At 40.7% G+C, this 18,820-nt stretch overlaps 2 long non-coding RNA genes across 2 annotated transcripts in view; one reads left to right on the forward strand and one right to left on the reverse strand.

Moving 5' to 3' along the window:
• The window catches only part of LOC106490493 (uncharacterized), a 360,542-nt gene that overhangs the window by 294,600 nt on the left and 47,122 nt on the right, over positions 1 to 18,820 (forward strand). The gene's annotated exons all lie outside the window — the stretch shown is intronic.
• Positions 3,999 to 9,031, reverse strand: LOC136991661 (uncharacterized). Its single transcript, XR_010883871.1, has 3 exons — positions 8,984 to 9,031; positions 5,989 to 6,086; positions 3,999 to 4,115 (listed from the first exon to the last, which is right to left on the reverse strand). It is a non-coding gene; the product is annotated as an uncharacterized lncRNA (long non-coding RNA).

Here is an 18,820-nt window from a genome sequence, read left to right on the forward strand (position 1 = left end):
GTTGGTCCTCTTGAAGTTAGTGGTTAAAACATCAAAGCATGATTTTTTTTTCCAACCAGACTGCTGTGTCACTTTATAATTCTTCATAAAGTAACCATCCAGTCACTAACATACTGCAACTGTTAGTGTGAGCTGTGCTTTGATTTACAGAAACTGTATCCAGCTTCAGGCATGTTAAGTTAAGGAATCTCTTGTACGTTTACTTGGCTTGCTGTGTGCCATTGAAGAAACCATAACTTTTCAGAGCTGCTAATTACAAGCTGTTCAGGATTTTTTCCCTTTCATAAAAAAAAAAAAAAAGTCACAAACAAACTGCAATCCCCTTCTCTCTCTCTCTCTCTCTCTCTCTCTCTCTCTCTCCAAGAACCCCAATCATTTTCCCAGACCCTAAAGTCCTTTTAAGGCTTTTCAGAATTTCCTACCTCAAAATTTTAAGTGAAAACCAAGATGGCATTGGAAAGGAAGGGAAAACAACTGTACCATATATACCAAGGTAAAAATGTACATATACTCAGCTCAGTTCTAAGAAATATAAATTATTCCAAAGCTACTTTGGTAGAGATATTTTTAAAGTTCCAAGCCAGCAGAGTGCATCAGCTTTCATAGATAGGGGGAAGGGTATTTTGTTCTCTGAAAATAAGAGATTCAGAGAATTGCATAGAGTTCTTGTCTGCCCTTGGAAAAGCAACCAAATAAAGATAGGTGGGAAGAGAAGCAAAGTAGGGCGGGAACCTTTAAAGCAGGAAGAGGCACAGCATTGTTCTCGGAAGGGGAATCGTGAACTTTCACAGAAACAGTGTTAGAAGCTCTCTCTCATGTACTGTGCAGACAAACCAGTCTGATTTATTATTATTCAAAAGCTGACTTACACTGAACAACATTTGTTTTTAGCTTTAGCATAGGAAGGAGAGACTTTTATTTGCTGAGCTGACAGCAGTAGCAGCTCTGTAGAAGGAGCTTTAGGCGCTGGAGAGCAGTCTGATCAGGCCTGCTCTTTGGCCTGTGTTGGAGCAGTATGCTTTGGGGTCAGAGGCTAGAATTTTAGCCGTTTTCCTCTGGGGAATAGCCCCTTTTTCCATTCCCCTGTAGCTATAGTTGTGAGGAGAGGTGGGGGCGATTGTGGGGGAGAGAGTGGGGTTAGATGGTTAGTGCTGATGTGCTCCATTACCAGGTACAATAGGTAAAATTTTGCAGCAAGATGATGATTTAAATTTCTTCCACCTGTGATTCAGGATTTTAGCCTGGATCCTTCCCTACGAAGAGGAAACCATCAGACCTAATGAACACTCTCAGCAGTGGTGAACCTGAGTCATAGATTTGAAATGGAGATCAGCAGAGCAGAGCTCATTTAGGGGGCCACATTTTCTGTGGGCTTCCATTTACAAGCAGAATTTGAACAGGTACAAATGGTATCCACAAAGTGAAACACAGCTGCATACTTCTTTCTTCCTGTATTTCTTAATGATATACACACAGCCAAGTATTCAGATAGATAACTAGCATGATTTCCACAAGCAATTTATAAAGTTTGGGGGGGGGGGTGAGCACATCTTTGTAGAAGTCTTATATATTGCTACTGAAGTGACGACTTGCTCCTTGTAGATTTTAACAACTGAAAAAACAAGTAGAAGGCAGCTTAAACTTACATGTCACTTCAGGTGGTCCTGCATCTTTATAAAGGGTTGATACTCATTCCAAAAATATGTCTATTATATATAATACCACTCATTCTAAAAATATATGTCTATTCCATATAATATCACTAATAATAATCAGCTATAGTAATATGGATGCATGTCCTGTCTTTAGCACCAGATGTATCAACACACCTACAAAATGATTAGGTAAAGACACTTATGAGTAGTAATATACTAAAACAAAAAGCTACAATCATTCTTTGTCCAAATTTCTACTCATATCAGCTTAAATTGAGATTTTGCTTCTAAGTAGTGGGATATGTGCCCAAAGCACTACACAGACACTTATAGGTGAATGTGCACACACCCACACAGATAAACATATTTAAAAATTGAGATAAATACGTGTAGGGTAAAAGAGCATGTGGGGAACCTCAAAAGGCTTAAATATTATTTCTTCAAAAAGGGGTTATATGAAGTGGCTACCTGCTACAAAACACAAGTTGGGCTCAGTTCCTCCAGCATCTTCTTACAGTTCTGTCAAATTGCCTTTAAATGCACAGGTACATGCACAGAGCTTTCCCTATTTTTTCTTGTATTTACTGGTTGAAGTAGACTGGTCCAAACTGGTGTGTGATACTAGTATATGAAAGGTATTCAAGTACTTTTTGCAGGTTGGAAAGACAGTGGAAAAGCAGCAGGTCTCTCCTTTCTATTTTGCCTGCAATCATCCATTTCCCCCATATTAATTTTTCTAAATATTCATATTTCCATTCCTGAAATTACTTTCATATTTTTGCAACCTTTTGCAAAAATATCACAATCTTGGTTGCATCCAAATCAATGTAAAAAGTTCGCTAATACAATAAAGAGAAGAACTTGTCATTGCTGACCAGTGCAGTGACAGGAACTCTTTGAATCTTGAGAAATCATGGAAATCTCTTGGGCACAAGCTTAATTTTGGAACATATACATGCAGTTATCTTTTGGGAACTTATTCAAACATCATTGCCCAAAGGGGCTAGTGGAAAATGAGAACTGGGGTTGCTTGGCAGTTGAGAGGTTTTTTCCTCTATAGAGGTTTTCTGGCAGTGTGAAAAACTTGAGTGAATAATGAAACAAAGTATTCACATGCACCCATCAGATAAAAGCCTCAAAGTTACTTCAAAGATATTAGTGCATCATTTTGCTTGCTTTTCGTGCACATTCATATGCATGACGTTGTGTTTGGAAGACTGTCCATGACAGAGAAATTCCAGAATGCTTGCATGAATAAATATGAGCAAATGTTCATCAGATGTTCATACCACAAGTGCCTTGCTCAGTTCTTTTGACTGTTTTTGAACGCTTGTCATCCCTTTGGAGCTGACACAATACTGTGTGACTTTGGGGATTTGCTTTTTTGTTAATAAACTCCGGAGTACAGGTTGCAAGGTTTTTTGTTTTGTTTTTTTTTTTTGGGGGGGGGGGGTTGAAAAATACACATTTCAAAATATATTTCTGGGAAATGTTTATAGAAATATTATGAATAACAAATACATTGATTTTTTATTAAGTTTGTTCATGAATCAAAAAATCTGTTTGCTGCTGGTGATTGATACCTCTGTGTTGGATCACAATTAGCTGTGAGGATTAAGAGTTGACTTGAATATACTGGAAGCCTCAGAAATCTGCCATATTTCATGTAGCTGGGATCCTATGATCCTTTTTTTTTTCTATATGGCAGCTTAGTCTTTTAAACCATCTGAGGTAGAAGGTTGACTGCCATGAAAATTACCTTCGGGAGGGACTGTTAGTTGTAAAAGGAAATGGTTCTAAGTCAAACAATCTAAATCTTATTTGCTACACTTTCTCTAAAAGTATGGATGCCATCAAAACCACTGAAATCAAGAGGGCCCTTTCCAGTAACTTAAGTCACTGTAGTTCTGGCTACACAGGCTTGTTGATGCAACATCCCGCTTTTTTCAGGGTGTTGCATACTGGGTGACCTGTGTCCCTTCCCATCTTAATGGAGGCATTTCAGTGCAGCTGAGTGGGCCAAAGTGCTGCGAGCAAAGGCATGCTTACCATGAAGCTTGCGTGGAAATCCACTGGATTTCAAGTACGCTGAGAGACAGCAGCTCAAATACACATGTATTGAACTAAAGAACCAGGTAACTCATAGAGTATTTGGAAAAGCTGTGGCACGTAGGTTGTTGGATAAAAGCACAATCCTGCATGTTATTATTCAGTAAAGAATTTGCAGCCCAACAAAAGTTTGTGATACCCCAACAAAACTTATTTCTTATTTAGAGACCTGCATTTCTAAGCACCTTTTTCCTCTCCCTTACTGCTCTTATATATTGAAAATAAATATGAATGTTTCTTGTTGTCACTATTTTTATTTGACTGAAATAATTAGCAGTGGTTTAGTATGAGCTGTCTGGCTAGTATATGTTTTTCTTGGTTGTGAGCCTGAAGTTTTCAAGATGGCATCATCTGTAAGAGAGAGCAAAATAATAACAATAATGTCTTGCAGAAAGGTGAGCTGATTTCTAAGTGAGTGCAGAGGAGAACAGAGAGGGCTCTATGGTTTGATTTCAGCTCACTACAAGCCTGGGGAACTGTGAATTTTATATGACTGGAGCTCAGTAGAGCAGAGTTTTGTCTTGATAACTCAAAATGACTAGATCATGCCTGGTAGCTGGTCCTGGAAACCTGACCCTTGTCACAGGCTGACTAGATCAATTTGCAGTAGATTGATGATGTATAGACGTTGGATGCCCCAGGGGAGGCCTAAGAAACTTTGTATTGTTAATCCATACCCCTCATTAGCTTCTGCTGTGCTGGATTTAAACTAACTGGCAGGGCTAGATGAATTGGAGGGAGAATGTGGTGTTGTCTGCCGTTTATTGTTACTTGCCTTTTGAATGAAAGGATGCCTTAAAATACCTTCTTTCTCCAAAGTTTAATACATCGAAAATAGAAGGACTCTCTATTTTCCTCTCTATCCCTCTTGTCAAATGTCTGAAATTCCTAGATTTTATTTGTATATTGATTTAGCATTCTTCCCTTGACAGCCTAAGCTTCATCTCTTCTCGATAACAGTCTTTCTCTATCCTTTTCCAAGAAGTGGCAGGCATGCTATATATGCTGTAATCAATTTATATTTTGCTACTATTCATCAGCTCTTGCTCTGCCTATGAACACTATAATCCTGCATTCACTGTTTCTTTATGTACTTCGAGACATGTTGCTTAACCATTTCTTTTCAGTGCAGTGCAAGGTTTTGATCTGAAGTAGGCTGCAGTTTTAAACATGGTTTACATCTAACAGTAACATCTTTGTCAAACTTCAACAGAATTAACCTTAACTGCCAAGGAAGTTTTGACTGCCATCATAAAAATGTTTGATTAGTGTTAATAATTTATTAAATTGGTTTGTCCTAACACTGCCAACATGTTGGAAATCTCTCAACCATTAAAACATTAACAGAGGCTGTAATACAATGCTCCTTCTGTTCTACGTTTTATTTCAAGACCGCATTCTTATAAGCCTGGTTCTGTGGTGTTCCAATATGCTCTCATTAGGACTGCATTAAAAGACAAAATATGATGAATATTAAAAAGCGTGGGAAAAAGGAGTAGAGCATGCTGGGTGTAGTTTTGTGGGCAACTTTGCTGCGATTAAATTTTGCAAAGCAAACCTGTTGTTGCAATATGGAGAAATAAAATTGCTAGATGAGTATTTAACTGAAACAGGCCTAATGTGTTTGATAACTCGTATTTTAGAAGGGTGGGCAAGGCATTCTTAGAATTTCTACTGAGACATGAAAGTTGAAATTAGACCTGCTTATGTAGAGGCAAGCCATTCAATTGTATAGGAAGCAAAGTCCTACTGAAGAAATGCATTGATGCCTTGAGAATAGCTTGATCAACTTTTCTCTGATCATTTACATCTGCACTTTTAGTTTCCAGTGGCAGGAGCTCCCCTATACTCTGCCAGGGACACCTGCTTTGGCTCATACAAACTCAAGTATTGCACATAATGTATTCTCTATAAAAGACCATTTAAACAATAACAGGAGGATTTTTTACAACTACATTGAAGGTAATTGAAACAGAGGCTCAGTTCATCCTTTGTGAATTGCTGCTTATTTTAGTGAAGTTACACGAGCAACTATTCTTTTCTGAGGAATCAATTTTTTCCTCTCTGTAGTACTCATATGTGAGCTCCAACATTATATCTCAGATATATGGACCAAGGGTGAAGGTTCTATTAAAGAAGCAGTGAGATGTTGACAAGTGAAAGCAAAACCTTCACTGTTTGATCACAGTCATGAATACATGTTGAGAACAGTTTCATTACCTACCTTTGAAATTTAATCCAAGGCTTTTGGACCTTGGGGGTGAACTATCATGAAATTATTCATAGCAGCTGGATTGGTCCTCTCTCTTTTCTTTTTGGTACCTGAAAAATTATGATGAGTGCATTGTGAGAGGTATATTGTATTCTAGGTGAGGAAGTAATCTGAACTAGTCATACCTGTATGTCCATGCATTTTTTGATTTAGAAGAACAGATCCTTAAAGTGGGATTAACTTAGTTTCTGTATTTTATCATTCTCAAGTACACAGTTGCATGGAGCATAGATCTGAAGTAGCTGACCCAAAGTCAGAGGACCAATTTACAGTGAAGTCAATAATAGTAGAACTTGGCTCTTCTTCTGTTTAGTCTCCACTGGCTGCCTCATCCTGTTATGGACGGGAGACTTCTATGGAAATCAGCACATAGATAATCTCTTTGCCATTCTCTAAGATTTAAAATGTCATTCTTACTAACTAACAACACTGTGAAAATGTAAATTTATTTTAGTAAGCACTATGCCTTATTAGACAGTGGCAAAACTGTGTAGTAGTAGTACATTCTGTGGAGAAAATAATCAGTTGTTTCAACTTCAGAAAATAATAATTCATCAGCTTGATAAATTCCCAATAGATATGTCAAGTACTTGAGTGTTCTGGGAACAGACTGAGGGTAAACATTAAAACCGTGGCTTTGGAACTGACAGGAATACTCCTGCTCTTTTATGTTGTTGTTTGCTTGTGTAATTGTTTCCTAATTACTTGCAGTGCTAATAATGAAAATTGTTGAGCATTTTGAAACCTCAAAAAAATCCTATATTTATTAATTTAACAGGAAGATAAGCAGAGCACCTGACTACAGTGTGGTATAAGGTTATTTTAATATGAGACTTCAAATGTGTTTTTCTGCTCAGCAAAGTCACCAGCAATCAAATTATTTCCTTATGGTTCATGAACCTAAATGTTGTTATTAGGAACATCAGTCTTTGTATCTTGAGATTTTCAACTCGATTCTTGGCTTCAGTGAGATAAGCAAAGACAAGCAATCTTACATAGTGCTAAGAAATTCCTGTCTGATTAAGAGCTTCCTCAGCTCCTCTTGACAATATACTGTCAGTAAACAATCTAGCAGTCCTTTCCAAAACTGTAAACCAAACATTGTGTTTTACCTGCATAGAAAAGGCAAGACGAGGGATCAACTATTCATGGTTAATACATTCTCATATATATATTTTTCCAAACTAGAGAGGGTTGAATAAAGTCCATAAACTGTAATTATTTTCAGTTCTAATGTTGTTTCTTTTGTAACAAAACTCCTGACTCAGTGATTTTGTAAATGCTCTGCAGTTACATGCCCCTGAGTGTAGTCTAATGAGGGTTGCAGGGTGCCTCTTAGATCATGTTGGGAAATTAAAGGGACATTATTTCTCCAGCTTTTCAAACTAATTATTCTCTTTTTTGTATGAGAACAATCCTTACGTATATGTTGAAATCCTCTTCAATGGCACCATTTTCCTGTCCACAGCTTTGATGTACTGCACACACATACAAAAAGGCTATGTTTTGAGCACAGCAGTCAATAGATCACATCACGGTCCTAGCTGTTTAATGGTGAATTCTTATATGGTAATATGAATGAACTGATATTAACTGAGGAAAAGAATTTGTGTTCTGTACTTCAAAACAAAGCCATGTTTCCTGTTTTTCCATTTATTTATACCCATCTTTTACCTATATTTGCTTCTTTTAGGGACAGTATAGTTAATGAATAAATGGACCACAAATGCCTCTGACCCAGTTCTCTGCTTATGTGTTACAACTTTATGCTTGAATGGCTGTAAAGGTATTGACTATTACCTTTATCTCTGGTCATAATTTCTGCATCTCTGGTGACTTTGTTTACCGTCATCTTACACTGGTTAATTCATTAAGGCTCTCTAAAATAAGGTATAAGCAAGACTGCATAGTTTGTTCTTTTCACTGCCTTTCGCTAATACCTACAAGCTCATCATCTTTTACAATTTCTGATCCAGCCATAATACTTACAAGGTATATTTCCCAAGAACCTAGTATTACAAAAAAGGGTGTTAGAATAGTACTTTCTAATAGTGAACATCACTCCAGCATTAACCTGTAGTATTACAGAGGCTCACACTTGCCTTTTTTGATGAAGTCTTGCAATCTCTGAATCTGTGCAGCAGAGCAAACCCTGAGCATAGTTCAGTATGTAGCTCTGATACAATTTCCTACAGAGAAGGGTTTTTTTTCAGGGTTGTTTGATTAATAAATGTGTACTGTACAGTCATTTCAATGATTTGTATGACAATAGACTGAAGGCTAAGAGAATATTGTATGCAGACAGCAAAAATGCAAATTGAAGATAAAGTTCATTACTCGTAATTAGATAAATTTTTGACTGTGAGTTTGCCTCACCATGAAAAATAAACACAAAGCAGAAAGATCCAATATGGAAACCATGATCCTGTACAAGGCAGGACAAGAAGACACAAAGCATAGGATGGCTCTAGAATGACCACGAGGTGATAAATAAAAGCAAGTCAAAAGTAAGTGTCAAGTGATAAAAGTGTCAGTGTAGAAGAAAAAAAATCAGCAGAAACAGCAGGCAGCATGAAGTACAATGACATCTGAAAATGAGAAAAACAGGCTGGCAAATTAAGAGGTAAGAACCAGACAACACCAACTGTAGATCTTACTGTCTGTGACTGGGAACTGAAAGAGCAATACTAAGTGTGCCATGCTTGTGATTCCTAGAGCAATAAGGTTATGTATTTCAAGTTATTTTAAATCTAGATTCATATCTCTTCTTCTCTTTCTAGCTTCATATCTTTCTACATGTAAATTTAACTCCATGATCAGTACAAGATCAGACAGAAGACAAGGTGGCGGGAATTAATGGTGACATCTAGATAAATCACAGTTCCTCCCTCAGCCAGTCAAGAATTTATCATCTGTGAAAGTAAATATCAGATGCTTTATTACTCACAAAACCTTTGAGTTGTTTGGGTCAGTCTTTTGTGTTTCCTTGTTGTCTTTTGGTCCCTCTTGCCCTACCTAGATAGTTAATAAGTTAATTTATGTCAGGAGCTAGGCAGGAAAAATATAAATGTAGCTGCCAATTATTTTCTTACCCATATCCATGCAATCTGTCCTCAGAATATAGTCTTGTTTTGAAACTGTGAATCAACTTTTCCTTGTAACAGAGATAGAGAAAGTCGGGACAGACAAAGACTCATAACTTTATCCTGCTTTTGCATAAAGACTTGTATCTGACAGTTGGTGCAGCACAGACATGTATTATATGAATACTTCAAGTGCAGAGTTCAAGAATGAAAGCTGTTCCACAAATAGTCAATATTTAGCTATGATTATTTAAATTGCACTGGTATTGCATGGGTATCTATAGCAGGAAATGAAGAACTTTGTTCCTTTACAGTAAAGATTTTATCTTTGTTAAAACATCAGTCAGTGCTGCAGTGCACCTGTCCTTTTATATGCAGCTGAATTTGACCTGGTAGAAATCTTTGTAGCATCAGCAAATAATTAATGCTGTTGCCTGGTAAAAAAGACGGTGCTTTACCTTCCTCCCCTTTACTCCACCTCTCAAACTGAAAGCACTTCCCTTTAGAGGGAAATTTTAGAGGAAATTTTATCAGAGATATAACATCAGGTGATTTATGCATTTCAGTCTGGCGTAATAAAGATAGGGAACCTTTCAGCATAATTACTTAACTAGCCAAATATTTACCTTAAATATATTGTAGCTTGTATTGCTCTACAGAACATTAGACAAAGTATATATTGTGTGAGTGGGTGGAACTTGGCGGCTACCTTCATTCATCCTGACTCCAGTCAGACTTTTATCAATAACTACTCCGGGGAGGCAAGACTTATCACTCCCATGGGAAACTACAGAAAACTTTTTATTTTTGTTCTGGCAGGAGTCTAATGGAGGATAGATTTTCACTGGGACAGGTGTTGACAGTACTGCATCCTGCATCTTTTCTGGAGCAGCTGATTGCACTAGAGAGCACTTGTTATAGGATTAAGTCTGTTATAAGCACTGGGGAGTCTGATTTGCCTCATGTTTGTCTTACCACAATGCACTATCTAAAGGCAAACTGTACTTAGTAAGCAGTAAGAATGCAACCACGTCCTCTGTCAGGTAGAAAACCCAAGAGACAAGAGAGGACCCAAGGGCTGGGCAGAGCAGCCCATGGAGGAGGTTTCCGTATCTTCCTCTGTGCATGGGTCTGTCAGCAGAATTCTTGTGGGTGTCACAAAATTGTAAAAAGACTCTTCCGTGACAGAAACCTGAAAGCAGCACTGTTCTCCCATACAGAGACCCTTTCCTTCAAGGGGAAAGGCCAGCACTCTGCAAACTTTGCAGTATCATAGTCAGATTTATCTATGCTAATGATGTATTCGTGTGAACTTGTTGCAGAGTTATAGGGCAAGTGGGAGAAGCTGGAATGAAATCCAAGTCTCCTGATCTTTGTGCTGCTTTCAGAAGCATCCAAGTCCAAAGTATGCATTATTCAAATTAGCTTCAGTGGAAATACCCACTTGCTAAAAGTTAAGCAGGTACTTGAATACATTCTTGTATCTAGGTGTTGACATGCATGCCATTATAGCCCAATTATTAATATTTCTAGAAAAGAAACATGAGATTATTTTATGTATATACAAGATAATTTTTCTCCTCTGGCTATGTATTCTGTTGAGAAGTGGGTGGGGGGTGGGAAAAGGATTAACAGAGTGGGGGTGGAAAATGTATTTTAACAGAAGAAAAAACACGCACAGTTACAATCTCACAGCAAGAAATAAACACTGTAATCATAAACAAATGTAACCTTGAATACAGAAGACAGTGATTTTATTGTATTGACATATGGCGCTTGGGCAACAATGGAGGATTTGTTCTTTTACATTAGTCAGGACACATTGGCAAGCAGGCCCTTTCTGTGGCCATTGCTTCAATAGCATATGTCATAGCTTGGATTATAAAATGTCTACAAATGTACAGACAAAAGTAAGGAAAAAGCTTGATTTAAAAGGGGAGGGGGAAATCTCTTCACCTTAAGGCCTGAATATGAATATTCTGGAGTATAACACTGGAGATCAAAACAATATTAAGAAAATTTTTCCCTTTCATGAAGTACCTGCTCTATCTTTCTCCTTTATTTAAATGGTTAGTTTTACACTTTGCAAAGAGTATCTGTATGTGGTATCTTAAGGCATACCACGCCATAGGTATTATTATACAAAACCAGCTTTGCAGATCTATGCAAACTGTAAAGAGACATTTTTTTTTTCAAACAGGTGCTGTGACTCTACACAATGCCATGCCCTGTCTGAATGTGTCAGATTTCTGCTCTCAGTGTCACTAGCTTAGATTGCATCAGGTTCCTGACACAGATCACATGAGACCATGTTTCTAAATCTGGATCTCAGTGAGAGAGAGAAATTATTGGTTTTGATAAGAGAAACTAGAAGCTATCTTGAAGGAGGGAGACCCTTTTTGTGTGCTCAAGGACACAGTCTGCATGGCACAAATAACAGAAAGGCAATGCTACAGAAGTATGTAAGAAAAGTCATGGCTGTCCAAAAGCCACTTACTTTTCAATTAAGCAAAATCAAGAAAATACTTGCTCTATTCAAGAGAATACTTGCTCTTTTTATTTCTTTTTGTTTCTATTCATTATATGCTAGCAGTACTTTCAGGTTTTTTGAAAAATTGACTGTATTGTGGTTCATACTGTAATATTTTACAGCTTCTTTCCTGTAGAATTTTCAGCCCTGCATATTTAGACAGGCAAAGAGTAGCAAAAAGGTGACGTAAATTTCCTTTTATGGAAGGGGAAAAAAGCGGCGGGTGATTGTTGTGGGGGACTCCCTGCTACAGGGGACGGAGGCATCTATCTGCAGACCTGACCCCTTGTCTAGAGAGGTTTGTGGCCTGCCGGGGGCTCGTGTGAGAGATGTCATGCAAAGACTGCCAAGGCTTGTCCACGCTTCGGACTATTACCCACTGCTGCTCTTCCATGTGGGCACCAATGACACCAAGGGCAAACTGGAGACCATCAAGCAGGATTTCAGAGCTCTGGGGATGGTGGTCAAGGGTCTGGGAGCCCAGGTCATCTTCTCCTCAATCCTGCCAGTGAGGGGGATGGATGAGAGGAGGAGGAGACGGACTTTCCAGGTTAACGACTGGCTGCGCCGCTGGTGTTGGCAACAGGGTTTTGGTTTCTACGACCATGGGACCCTGTTTGAAGATCGACAACTGATGGCGAGAGATGGGATCCACCTCACGAGGCGGGGCACACAGGTCTTTGCCAACAGGTTGGCCAACCTGGTAAGGAGGGCTTTAAACTAGGAAAGATGGGGGAAGGGGAGAGTTATAGTGACAGGGTAGTTGGCAAAAGACTGCTCAAGTCAGGATGCCTCCAACAGGTGAATGCAGCCAGGGAAGTGCGCATGGGATGTGGCTATGGAGGACCCTCTTTTAGCCCTCCTGGGAAACCTGCATGCTCGATCACCTCCCTGAAATGCCTGTACACCAATGCACGCAGCTTGGGGAACAAACAGGAAGAACTAGAGATATCTGTGCGGTCGCAGGGCCATGATCTCATTGCCATTACGGAGACATGGTGGGATAGCTCGCATGACTGGAGTGCTGTCATGGATGGCTACGTGCTTTTTAGGAAAGACAGGCCAGGAAAGCGAGGTGGTGGAGTTGCTCTTTATGTGAGAGAGCAACTGGAATGTATTGAGCTGTGCCTAGGGGTGGATGAAGAGCGAGTCGAGAGCTTATGGGTAAGGATCAAAGGGCAGGCTAATAGAGGTGACACTGTTGTGGGTGTTTACTACAGGCCACCTGATCAGGATGAGGAAGTTGATGAGGCCTTCTACAGACAGCTGGAAGTAGCCTCACGATCCCAGGCCCTGGTTCTCATGGGGGACTTCAACCACCCCGATATCTGCTGGAAAGACAACACAGCTAGGCACAAACAGTCCTGGAGATTCCTGCAGAGCATTGGTGACAACTTCTTGACACAGGTGGTGGAGGAGCCAACAAGGAGAGGTGTGCTGCTGGACCTCGTACTAACAAACAAAGAAGGACTGGTGGAAGATGTGAAGGTTGGGGGCTGCCTTGGCTGCAGTGACCATGAGATGGTGGAGTTCAGGATCCTGCGAGGAGGCAGCAGGGCACCAAGTAGGATCGCAACCCTGGACTTCAGGAGAGCAAACTTTGTCCTCTTCAGGGACCTACTTGGAGGAATCCCATGGGTGAGGGCCCTGGAAGGAAGGAGTGTTCAAGAGAGTTGGTTAATATTCAAACATCACCTCCTCCAGGCTCAAGAGCGGTGCATCCCTATGAGTAGGAAGTCAAGCAAAGGAGGTAGGAGACCTGCATGGATGAGCAAGGAGCTCCTGGCAAAACTCAACCAGAAGAAGGAAGTCTACAGAAAGTGGAAAGGGGGACAGGCCACTTGGGATGAATATAGGAATGTTGTCAGAGTATGCAGGGATGCGACGAGGAAGGCTAAGGCCCGTTTGGAATTAAATCTGGCTAGAGATGTCAAGGACAACAAGAAGGGCTTCTTCAAATACATCAGCAGCAAGAGGAAGACTAGGGAAAATGTGGGCCCTTTGCTGAATGGGGTGGGTGTCCTGGTGACGAAGGATGCAGAGAAGGCAGAGTTACTGAATGCCTTCTTTGCTTCAGTCTTTACTGGTCAGGCCAGCCCTCAGGAACCCCAGACCCTGGTGGCAAGAGAGAAAGTCTGGAGAGAGGAAGTCTTTCCCTTGGTGGAGGAGGAGTGGGTTAGAGATCATTTAAGCAAACTTGACACCCACAAATCCATGGGCCCTGATGGGATGCACCCACGAGTGCTGAGGGAGCTGGCGGACATTATTGCTAAGCCACTCTCCATCATCTTTGAAAGGTCATGGAGAACAGGAGAGGTGCCCGAGGACTGGAAGAAAGCCAATGTCACCCCAGTCTTTAAAAAGGGCAAGAAGGAGGACCCAGGGAACTACAGGCCAGTCAGCCTCATCTCCATCCCTGGAAAGGTGATGGAGCAGCTCATCCTGGAAGCCATCTCCACGCATGTGGAGGAAAAGAAGGTGATCAGGAGTAGTCAGCATGGCTTCACCAAGGGGAAATCATGCCTAACCAATCTGATAGCCTTCTATGATGGAATGACTGGCTGGGTAGATGAGGGGAGAGCAGTGGATGTTGTCTACCTAGACTTCAGCAAGGCTTTTGACACTGTCTCCCATAGCATCCTCATAGACAAGCTCAGGAAGTGTGGGTTAGATGAGTGGACAGTGAGGTGGATTGAGAACTGGCTGCATGGCAGAGCTCAGAGAGTTGTGCTCAGTGGCACAGAGTCTAGTTGGAGGCCTGTAGCTAGCGGTGTCCCCCAGGGGTCAGTCCTGGGTCCAGTCTTGTTCAACTTCTTCATCAATGACCTGGATGAAGGCACAGAGTGCACCCTCAGCAAGTTTGCTGATGATACAAAACTGGGAGGAGTGGCCGATACGCCAGAGGGCTGTGCTGCCATTCAAAGAGACTTGGACAGGCTGGAGAGGTGGGCAGAGAGGAACCTCATGAAATTCAACAAAGGGAAGTGCAGGGTCCTGCACCTGGGGAGGAATAACCCCATGCACCAGTACAGGTTGGGGGTGGACCTGCTGGAAAGCAGCTCTGCTGAGAAGGACCTGGGAGTGCTGGTGGACACCAAGTTAAGCATGAGGCAGCAATGTGCCCTTGTGGCCAAGAAGGCCAATGGTATCCTGGGCTGCATCAGAAAGAGTGTTGCCAGCAGGTCGAGGGAGGTGATTCTCCCCCTCTACTCAGCCCTGGTGAGGCCACATCTAGAGTACTGCGTCCAGTTCTGGGCTCCCCAGTACAAGAGGGATGTGGCACTACTGGAGCAAGTCCAGCGAAGGGCCACAAAGATGATTAGGGGACTGGAGCATCTCTCTTATGAGGAAAGGCTGAGAGAGCTGGGCCTGTTTAGCTTGGAGAAGAGAAGGCTGAGAGGAGATCTTATCAATGTGTACAAGTATCTGAAGGGAGGGTGTCGAGAGGATGGGGCCAGACTCTTTTCAGTGGTGACGAGCGACAGGACGCGAGGCAATGGGCACAAACTGAAACACAGACACTTTCATCTTAACATGAGGAAAAACTTTTTCACTGTGAGGGTGACAGAGCACTGGAACAGGTTGCCCCGAGAGGTGGTGGAGTCTCCTTCTCTGGAGATATTCAAAATGCGCCTGGATGCAATCCTGTGCAATGTGCTCTAGGTGACCCTGCTTGAGCAGGGGGGTTGGACTAGATGATCTCCAGAGGTCCCTTCCAACCTCAGTGATTCTGTGATTCTGTGATTCTGTGGGATAACTGAGTCAAGTGAAATGACAAAGGTCCTACAGGATATCTGTGCAGAATTGGGTGTTAAAGCAAGATCTCCAAGTCCAGTCTAGTGCTTATTTAATGCATTGTTTGTATTTGCTTTAAAAGTATCTTCCAAATCTTCACTTGTTGAGATCAGATTATGGGTGTTGGATGCAAACGTCACATGACGCTAAAATCCTGTTTGGGTTTGTTTTTAATTCTAACACTAGAAAGATTTTAGGGACGATTAAAAAATAATAATAATTATTCCATGCCAATGCAGTGATAAAGAGGAGGGCTACGTTATATTGTTACGTGAAGAAAACTCAAAGGCTGCATGTTTCTTTGCCTATAAAGCTTTTTCTCCTCTTCAGTAGTATCCCACAGTGGAAGAACTCATCTCATTTGAGACAGTGAAACTAAGGAAATTTTGTGTACATTGACAACATAGATGATGAATTTTGGGACACATCTTCAATCCAGTAATGCTTATTAATACCCCATGACATATGGGACCCAGATAGAATCATCCAAATGCTGATCTAAAGATTGATATTGCTGTTGTTAGGATCAGTCCCTGTCTCTTGCAGAGACACTTTTCTAGGATGGCAGCCTCACCGCAGCTTTTTCACAGTCATGAATAACTGAACCTGGAGGGGGCCTCTGGAGATCAATCAACCTAGAGCCATGCTTAGAGCAGCACTAACTTTGAAGATAGATCCAGCTTCAGAGATAACTCACATTGCTCAGGGCTGTGTCCAGTTGAGTTTTCAATATCTCCAAAGATGGAGACTCCACAAGCTCTCTGGGTGCCTGTTGCAGTCTGTGACCACCCTCGTGGTGAAAATTTTTTCCTAACATCTAATCAGAATTTCCTTTGCTGCTGCTTGTGCCTCTTTCCTTTCACTGTGCACCTCCATAAAAAGTCTGGCTCTGTCTTATTCAAAGCTATCCATTAGGTAGGTGAAGAAAACCATAAGATCCCCCTTCACCTTCTCTTCTTAAGACTGAACAAATCCAGTTCTCTCAGCATCTCCTCTTATGTTATGTGCTTCAAATCCCATCAAGTTAGCAGACTAGTCCCTTCATCCAAAGCAAAAACTCAAATTACTTTGCAACAGCCATGTCTCAGCTTTCAAGACCTCAGGGAAGGCCAGACACGTGGGGTAAGTTATTTCTACGTTGAAGGGAAATGTATTGGCACAGATACAAGATACCTTGTTGTTAATGTAATTTTTGGCAGGTACGTTCATTCAGACAAGCTTGTTAGATGCCAAAAGCAAAGTGTAGTGTAACTTACAGTTCTCAGATGTGGCATCACAAACAAGCCTGTGTTCAAACCTTCAGTCAGCCTGCGTTGTCTTGGCTCTTCTCCTGCCACATGGCAATGTATATCTGAGAAGAGTTCGGTAAATAACAAGAGAAATAATTTTTGAGTACTCCTGTGACTTCTGACTAGAATTTCAGTTTAGTTGTATGAATGCCCAAGTTTATTCCCCTTAAATAAACATTCAAAATGTTTGAAAAAATATACATATGGTTTGAATTATTTTATAGTGTGATTCTTCACTGATTTTCTAGATAAAATTGATTCCAGCTTATAAAAATCCTTTCTGGACCTTGTCTGTCACCAGCTTTTATCTCACTTGCTCCATTATAACCTGCCTTCCTTGTAAACAAGGTTTCAAAGATGTTGTGAGGACAGACTGAGTGTTCAAACAGAGAAAACAAACCCTAATTATGTAGCAAATTTTAGGTTTTTTTTTTCCTTACAGATTAAAGTGGGCCTTTACTTGAATAAATTTAACTGTTACAGAAAAGCTTGATTTCTACATGCCCTACTGGTTATCTCAGTTATCTGTCTTTATTCCATGCTTTTATGGTGGGTGGGAATGGGGATGGAACTAGGAAAGTGCATTCTAAGCCAATATGCTGACATTGCACTTTGTTGGCTAAGGAGGACTGGAGAGATCTTGTATGCTGTGCATATAGCTCTGAACTATGGGAGGCCAACAAACTCAATATTATGTATGTCATTTGCCCACTTATTTGTAAATACCATTAATACCATTACTTATAACTGTCAGTAGGGATAAAGATGCCGTACTGTTTCTCTTTCTGACTGGTTGTCTTGCAGTTAAAAGCCTAGTTGCCTACAGAGTCAGTGATACCCTAATATACAAGCACAGTCTGCTCTTTGGGGAGGAGAAATGAGGAAGTAATTAATATGAGAAAGTAAGCATGTGACATTTATTGCTCTGCCAACTCTCATAGCTTCTGCCTTCATGATGAAAACTAGTGGCTTGTAATTCTGATGGCTTAGCTTGAGCAGAGGTAGCAAGAGCTGTGTTTGGGGTAACACTTGCTCATTCTGTTACTAGTCTCACTTGCATTGGGTTTGGAAACCTCTCTGAGCCCCCAGCATCCTCCCTGCTAAAACTGGTGTGAAAAATCTCTACTGTCCCCAGTGCAGAAAGGCAACATATTACAGCTTTTTAAAAATCCACTTGACAAACTATGTCACTGCTGTGCTGTTGACCATGCAGATGTGCCATGAATAAGTAATTTTTAATGACTTTAACAGATGAGGCTTTTTTTCTGCTATTAGTAGTGTCATTGAAGATGTTCATAGCTAAGATGTTTAGTCGAGGAGACACTCCATTCAGGTATATTTTGGCACCAGAATTTAGTTTTCACCCATATTTAACTGATGGAACTTACACTCTTCCACTTCCTGTTTCCTAAGTCAAAGCTAGCTATTCAGACCTTCCTTTTTACTCACTGGGGCATCGTATAACAGACCACGGTGGCTGATGCACAAGCATCTAGAACCAAGCAGAGCCTGGCACTGGGATGGCTCTCAAACAAACACAAGGTTTGGACAAGTAAAGAAGTTACTCTGAAGTTAATCTCTGTACGTGAATGAATGCCAAGTAATTTGAGGTGACTTCAGTGAATTAATACATAAGCTGTTGTCTCACCTGCAGTGCTTATGTCCTACAGCACTCCTTTTAATGCCTGAATAAGATGTTTTGTTTCGTTTTTGTTTTAAATATTGTCACATCGTACACTCCTGTTTAGTCTGTGATATTCTTCTACTATACTACAACCTCACTATCTATTCTTCTGTAGGTACCCATTACTTGATTTCTTCTTCCTAAGTGTAATGCTTCACAGTGATCTTTTTTGAAGTTCAGCCTCTGTTTTTGGGCGCATTGATTGTTCCAGCTATTTTTATGACCTAATTATAATCCACTATTTGCATATTTGTCAAGAGTCCTGGAGGGCAGGATTAGACCTGAATCTATGCTTGCAACATCTGCTTACTTGATTGCTATCTGCGCATTTTTTACCTGTCCTTTCTACCCCACTGTTCAAATCATTCATTAAGTTATTAAATAACAAATATTTCCAGGACAG

The sequence above is a fragment of the Apteryx mantelli genome, chromosome 3 (genome assembly GCF_036417845.1).
Source record: "Apteryx mantelli isolate bAptMan1 chromosome 3, bAptMan1.hap1, whole genome shotgun sequence".
NCBI lineage: Eukaryota > Metazoa > Chordata > Aves > Apterygiformes > Apterygidae > Apteryx > Apteryx mantelli.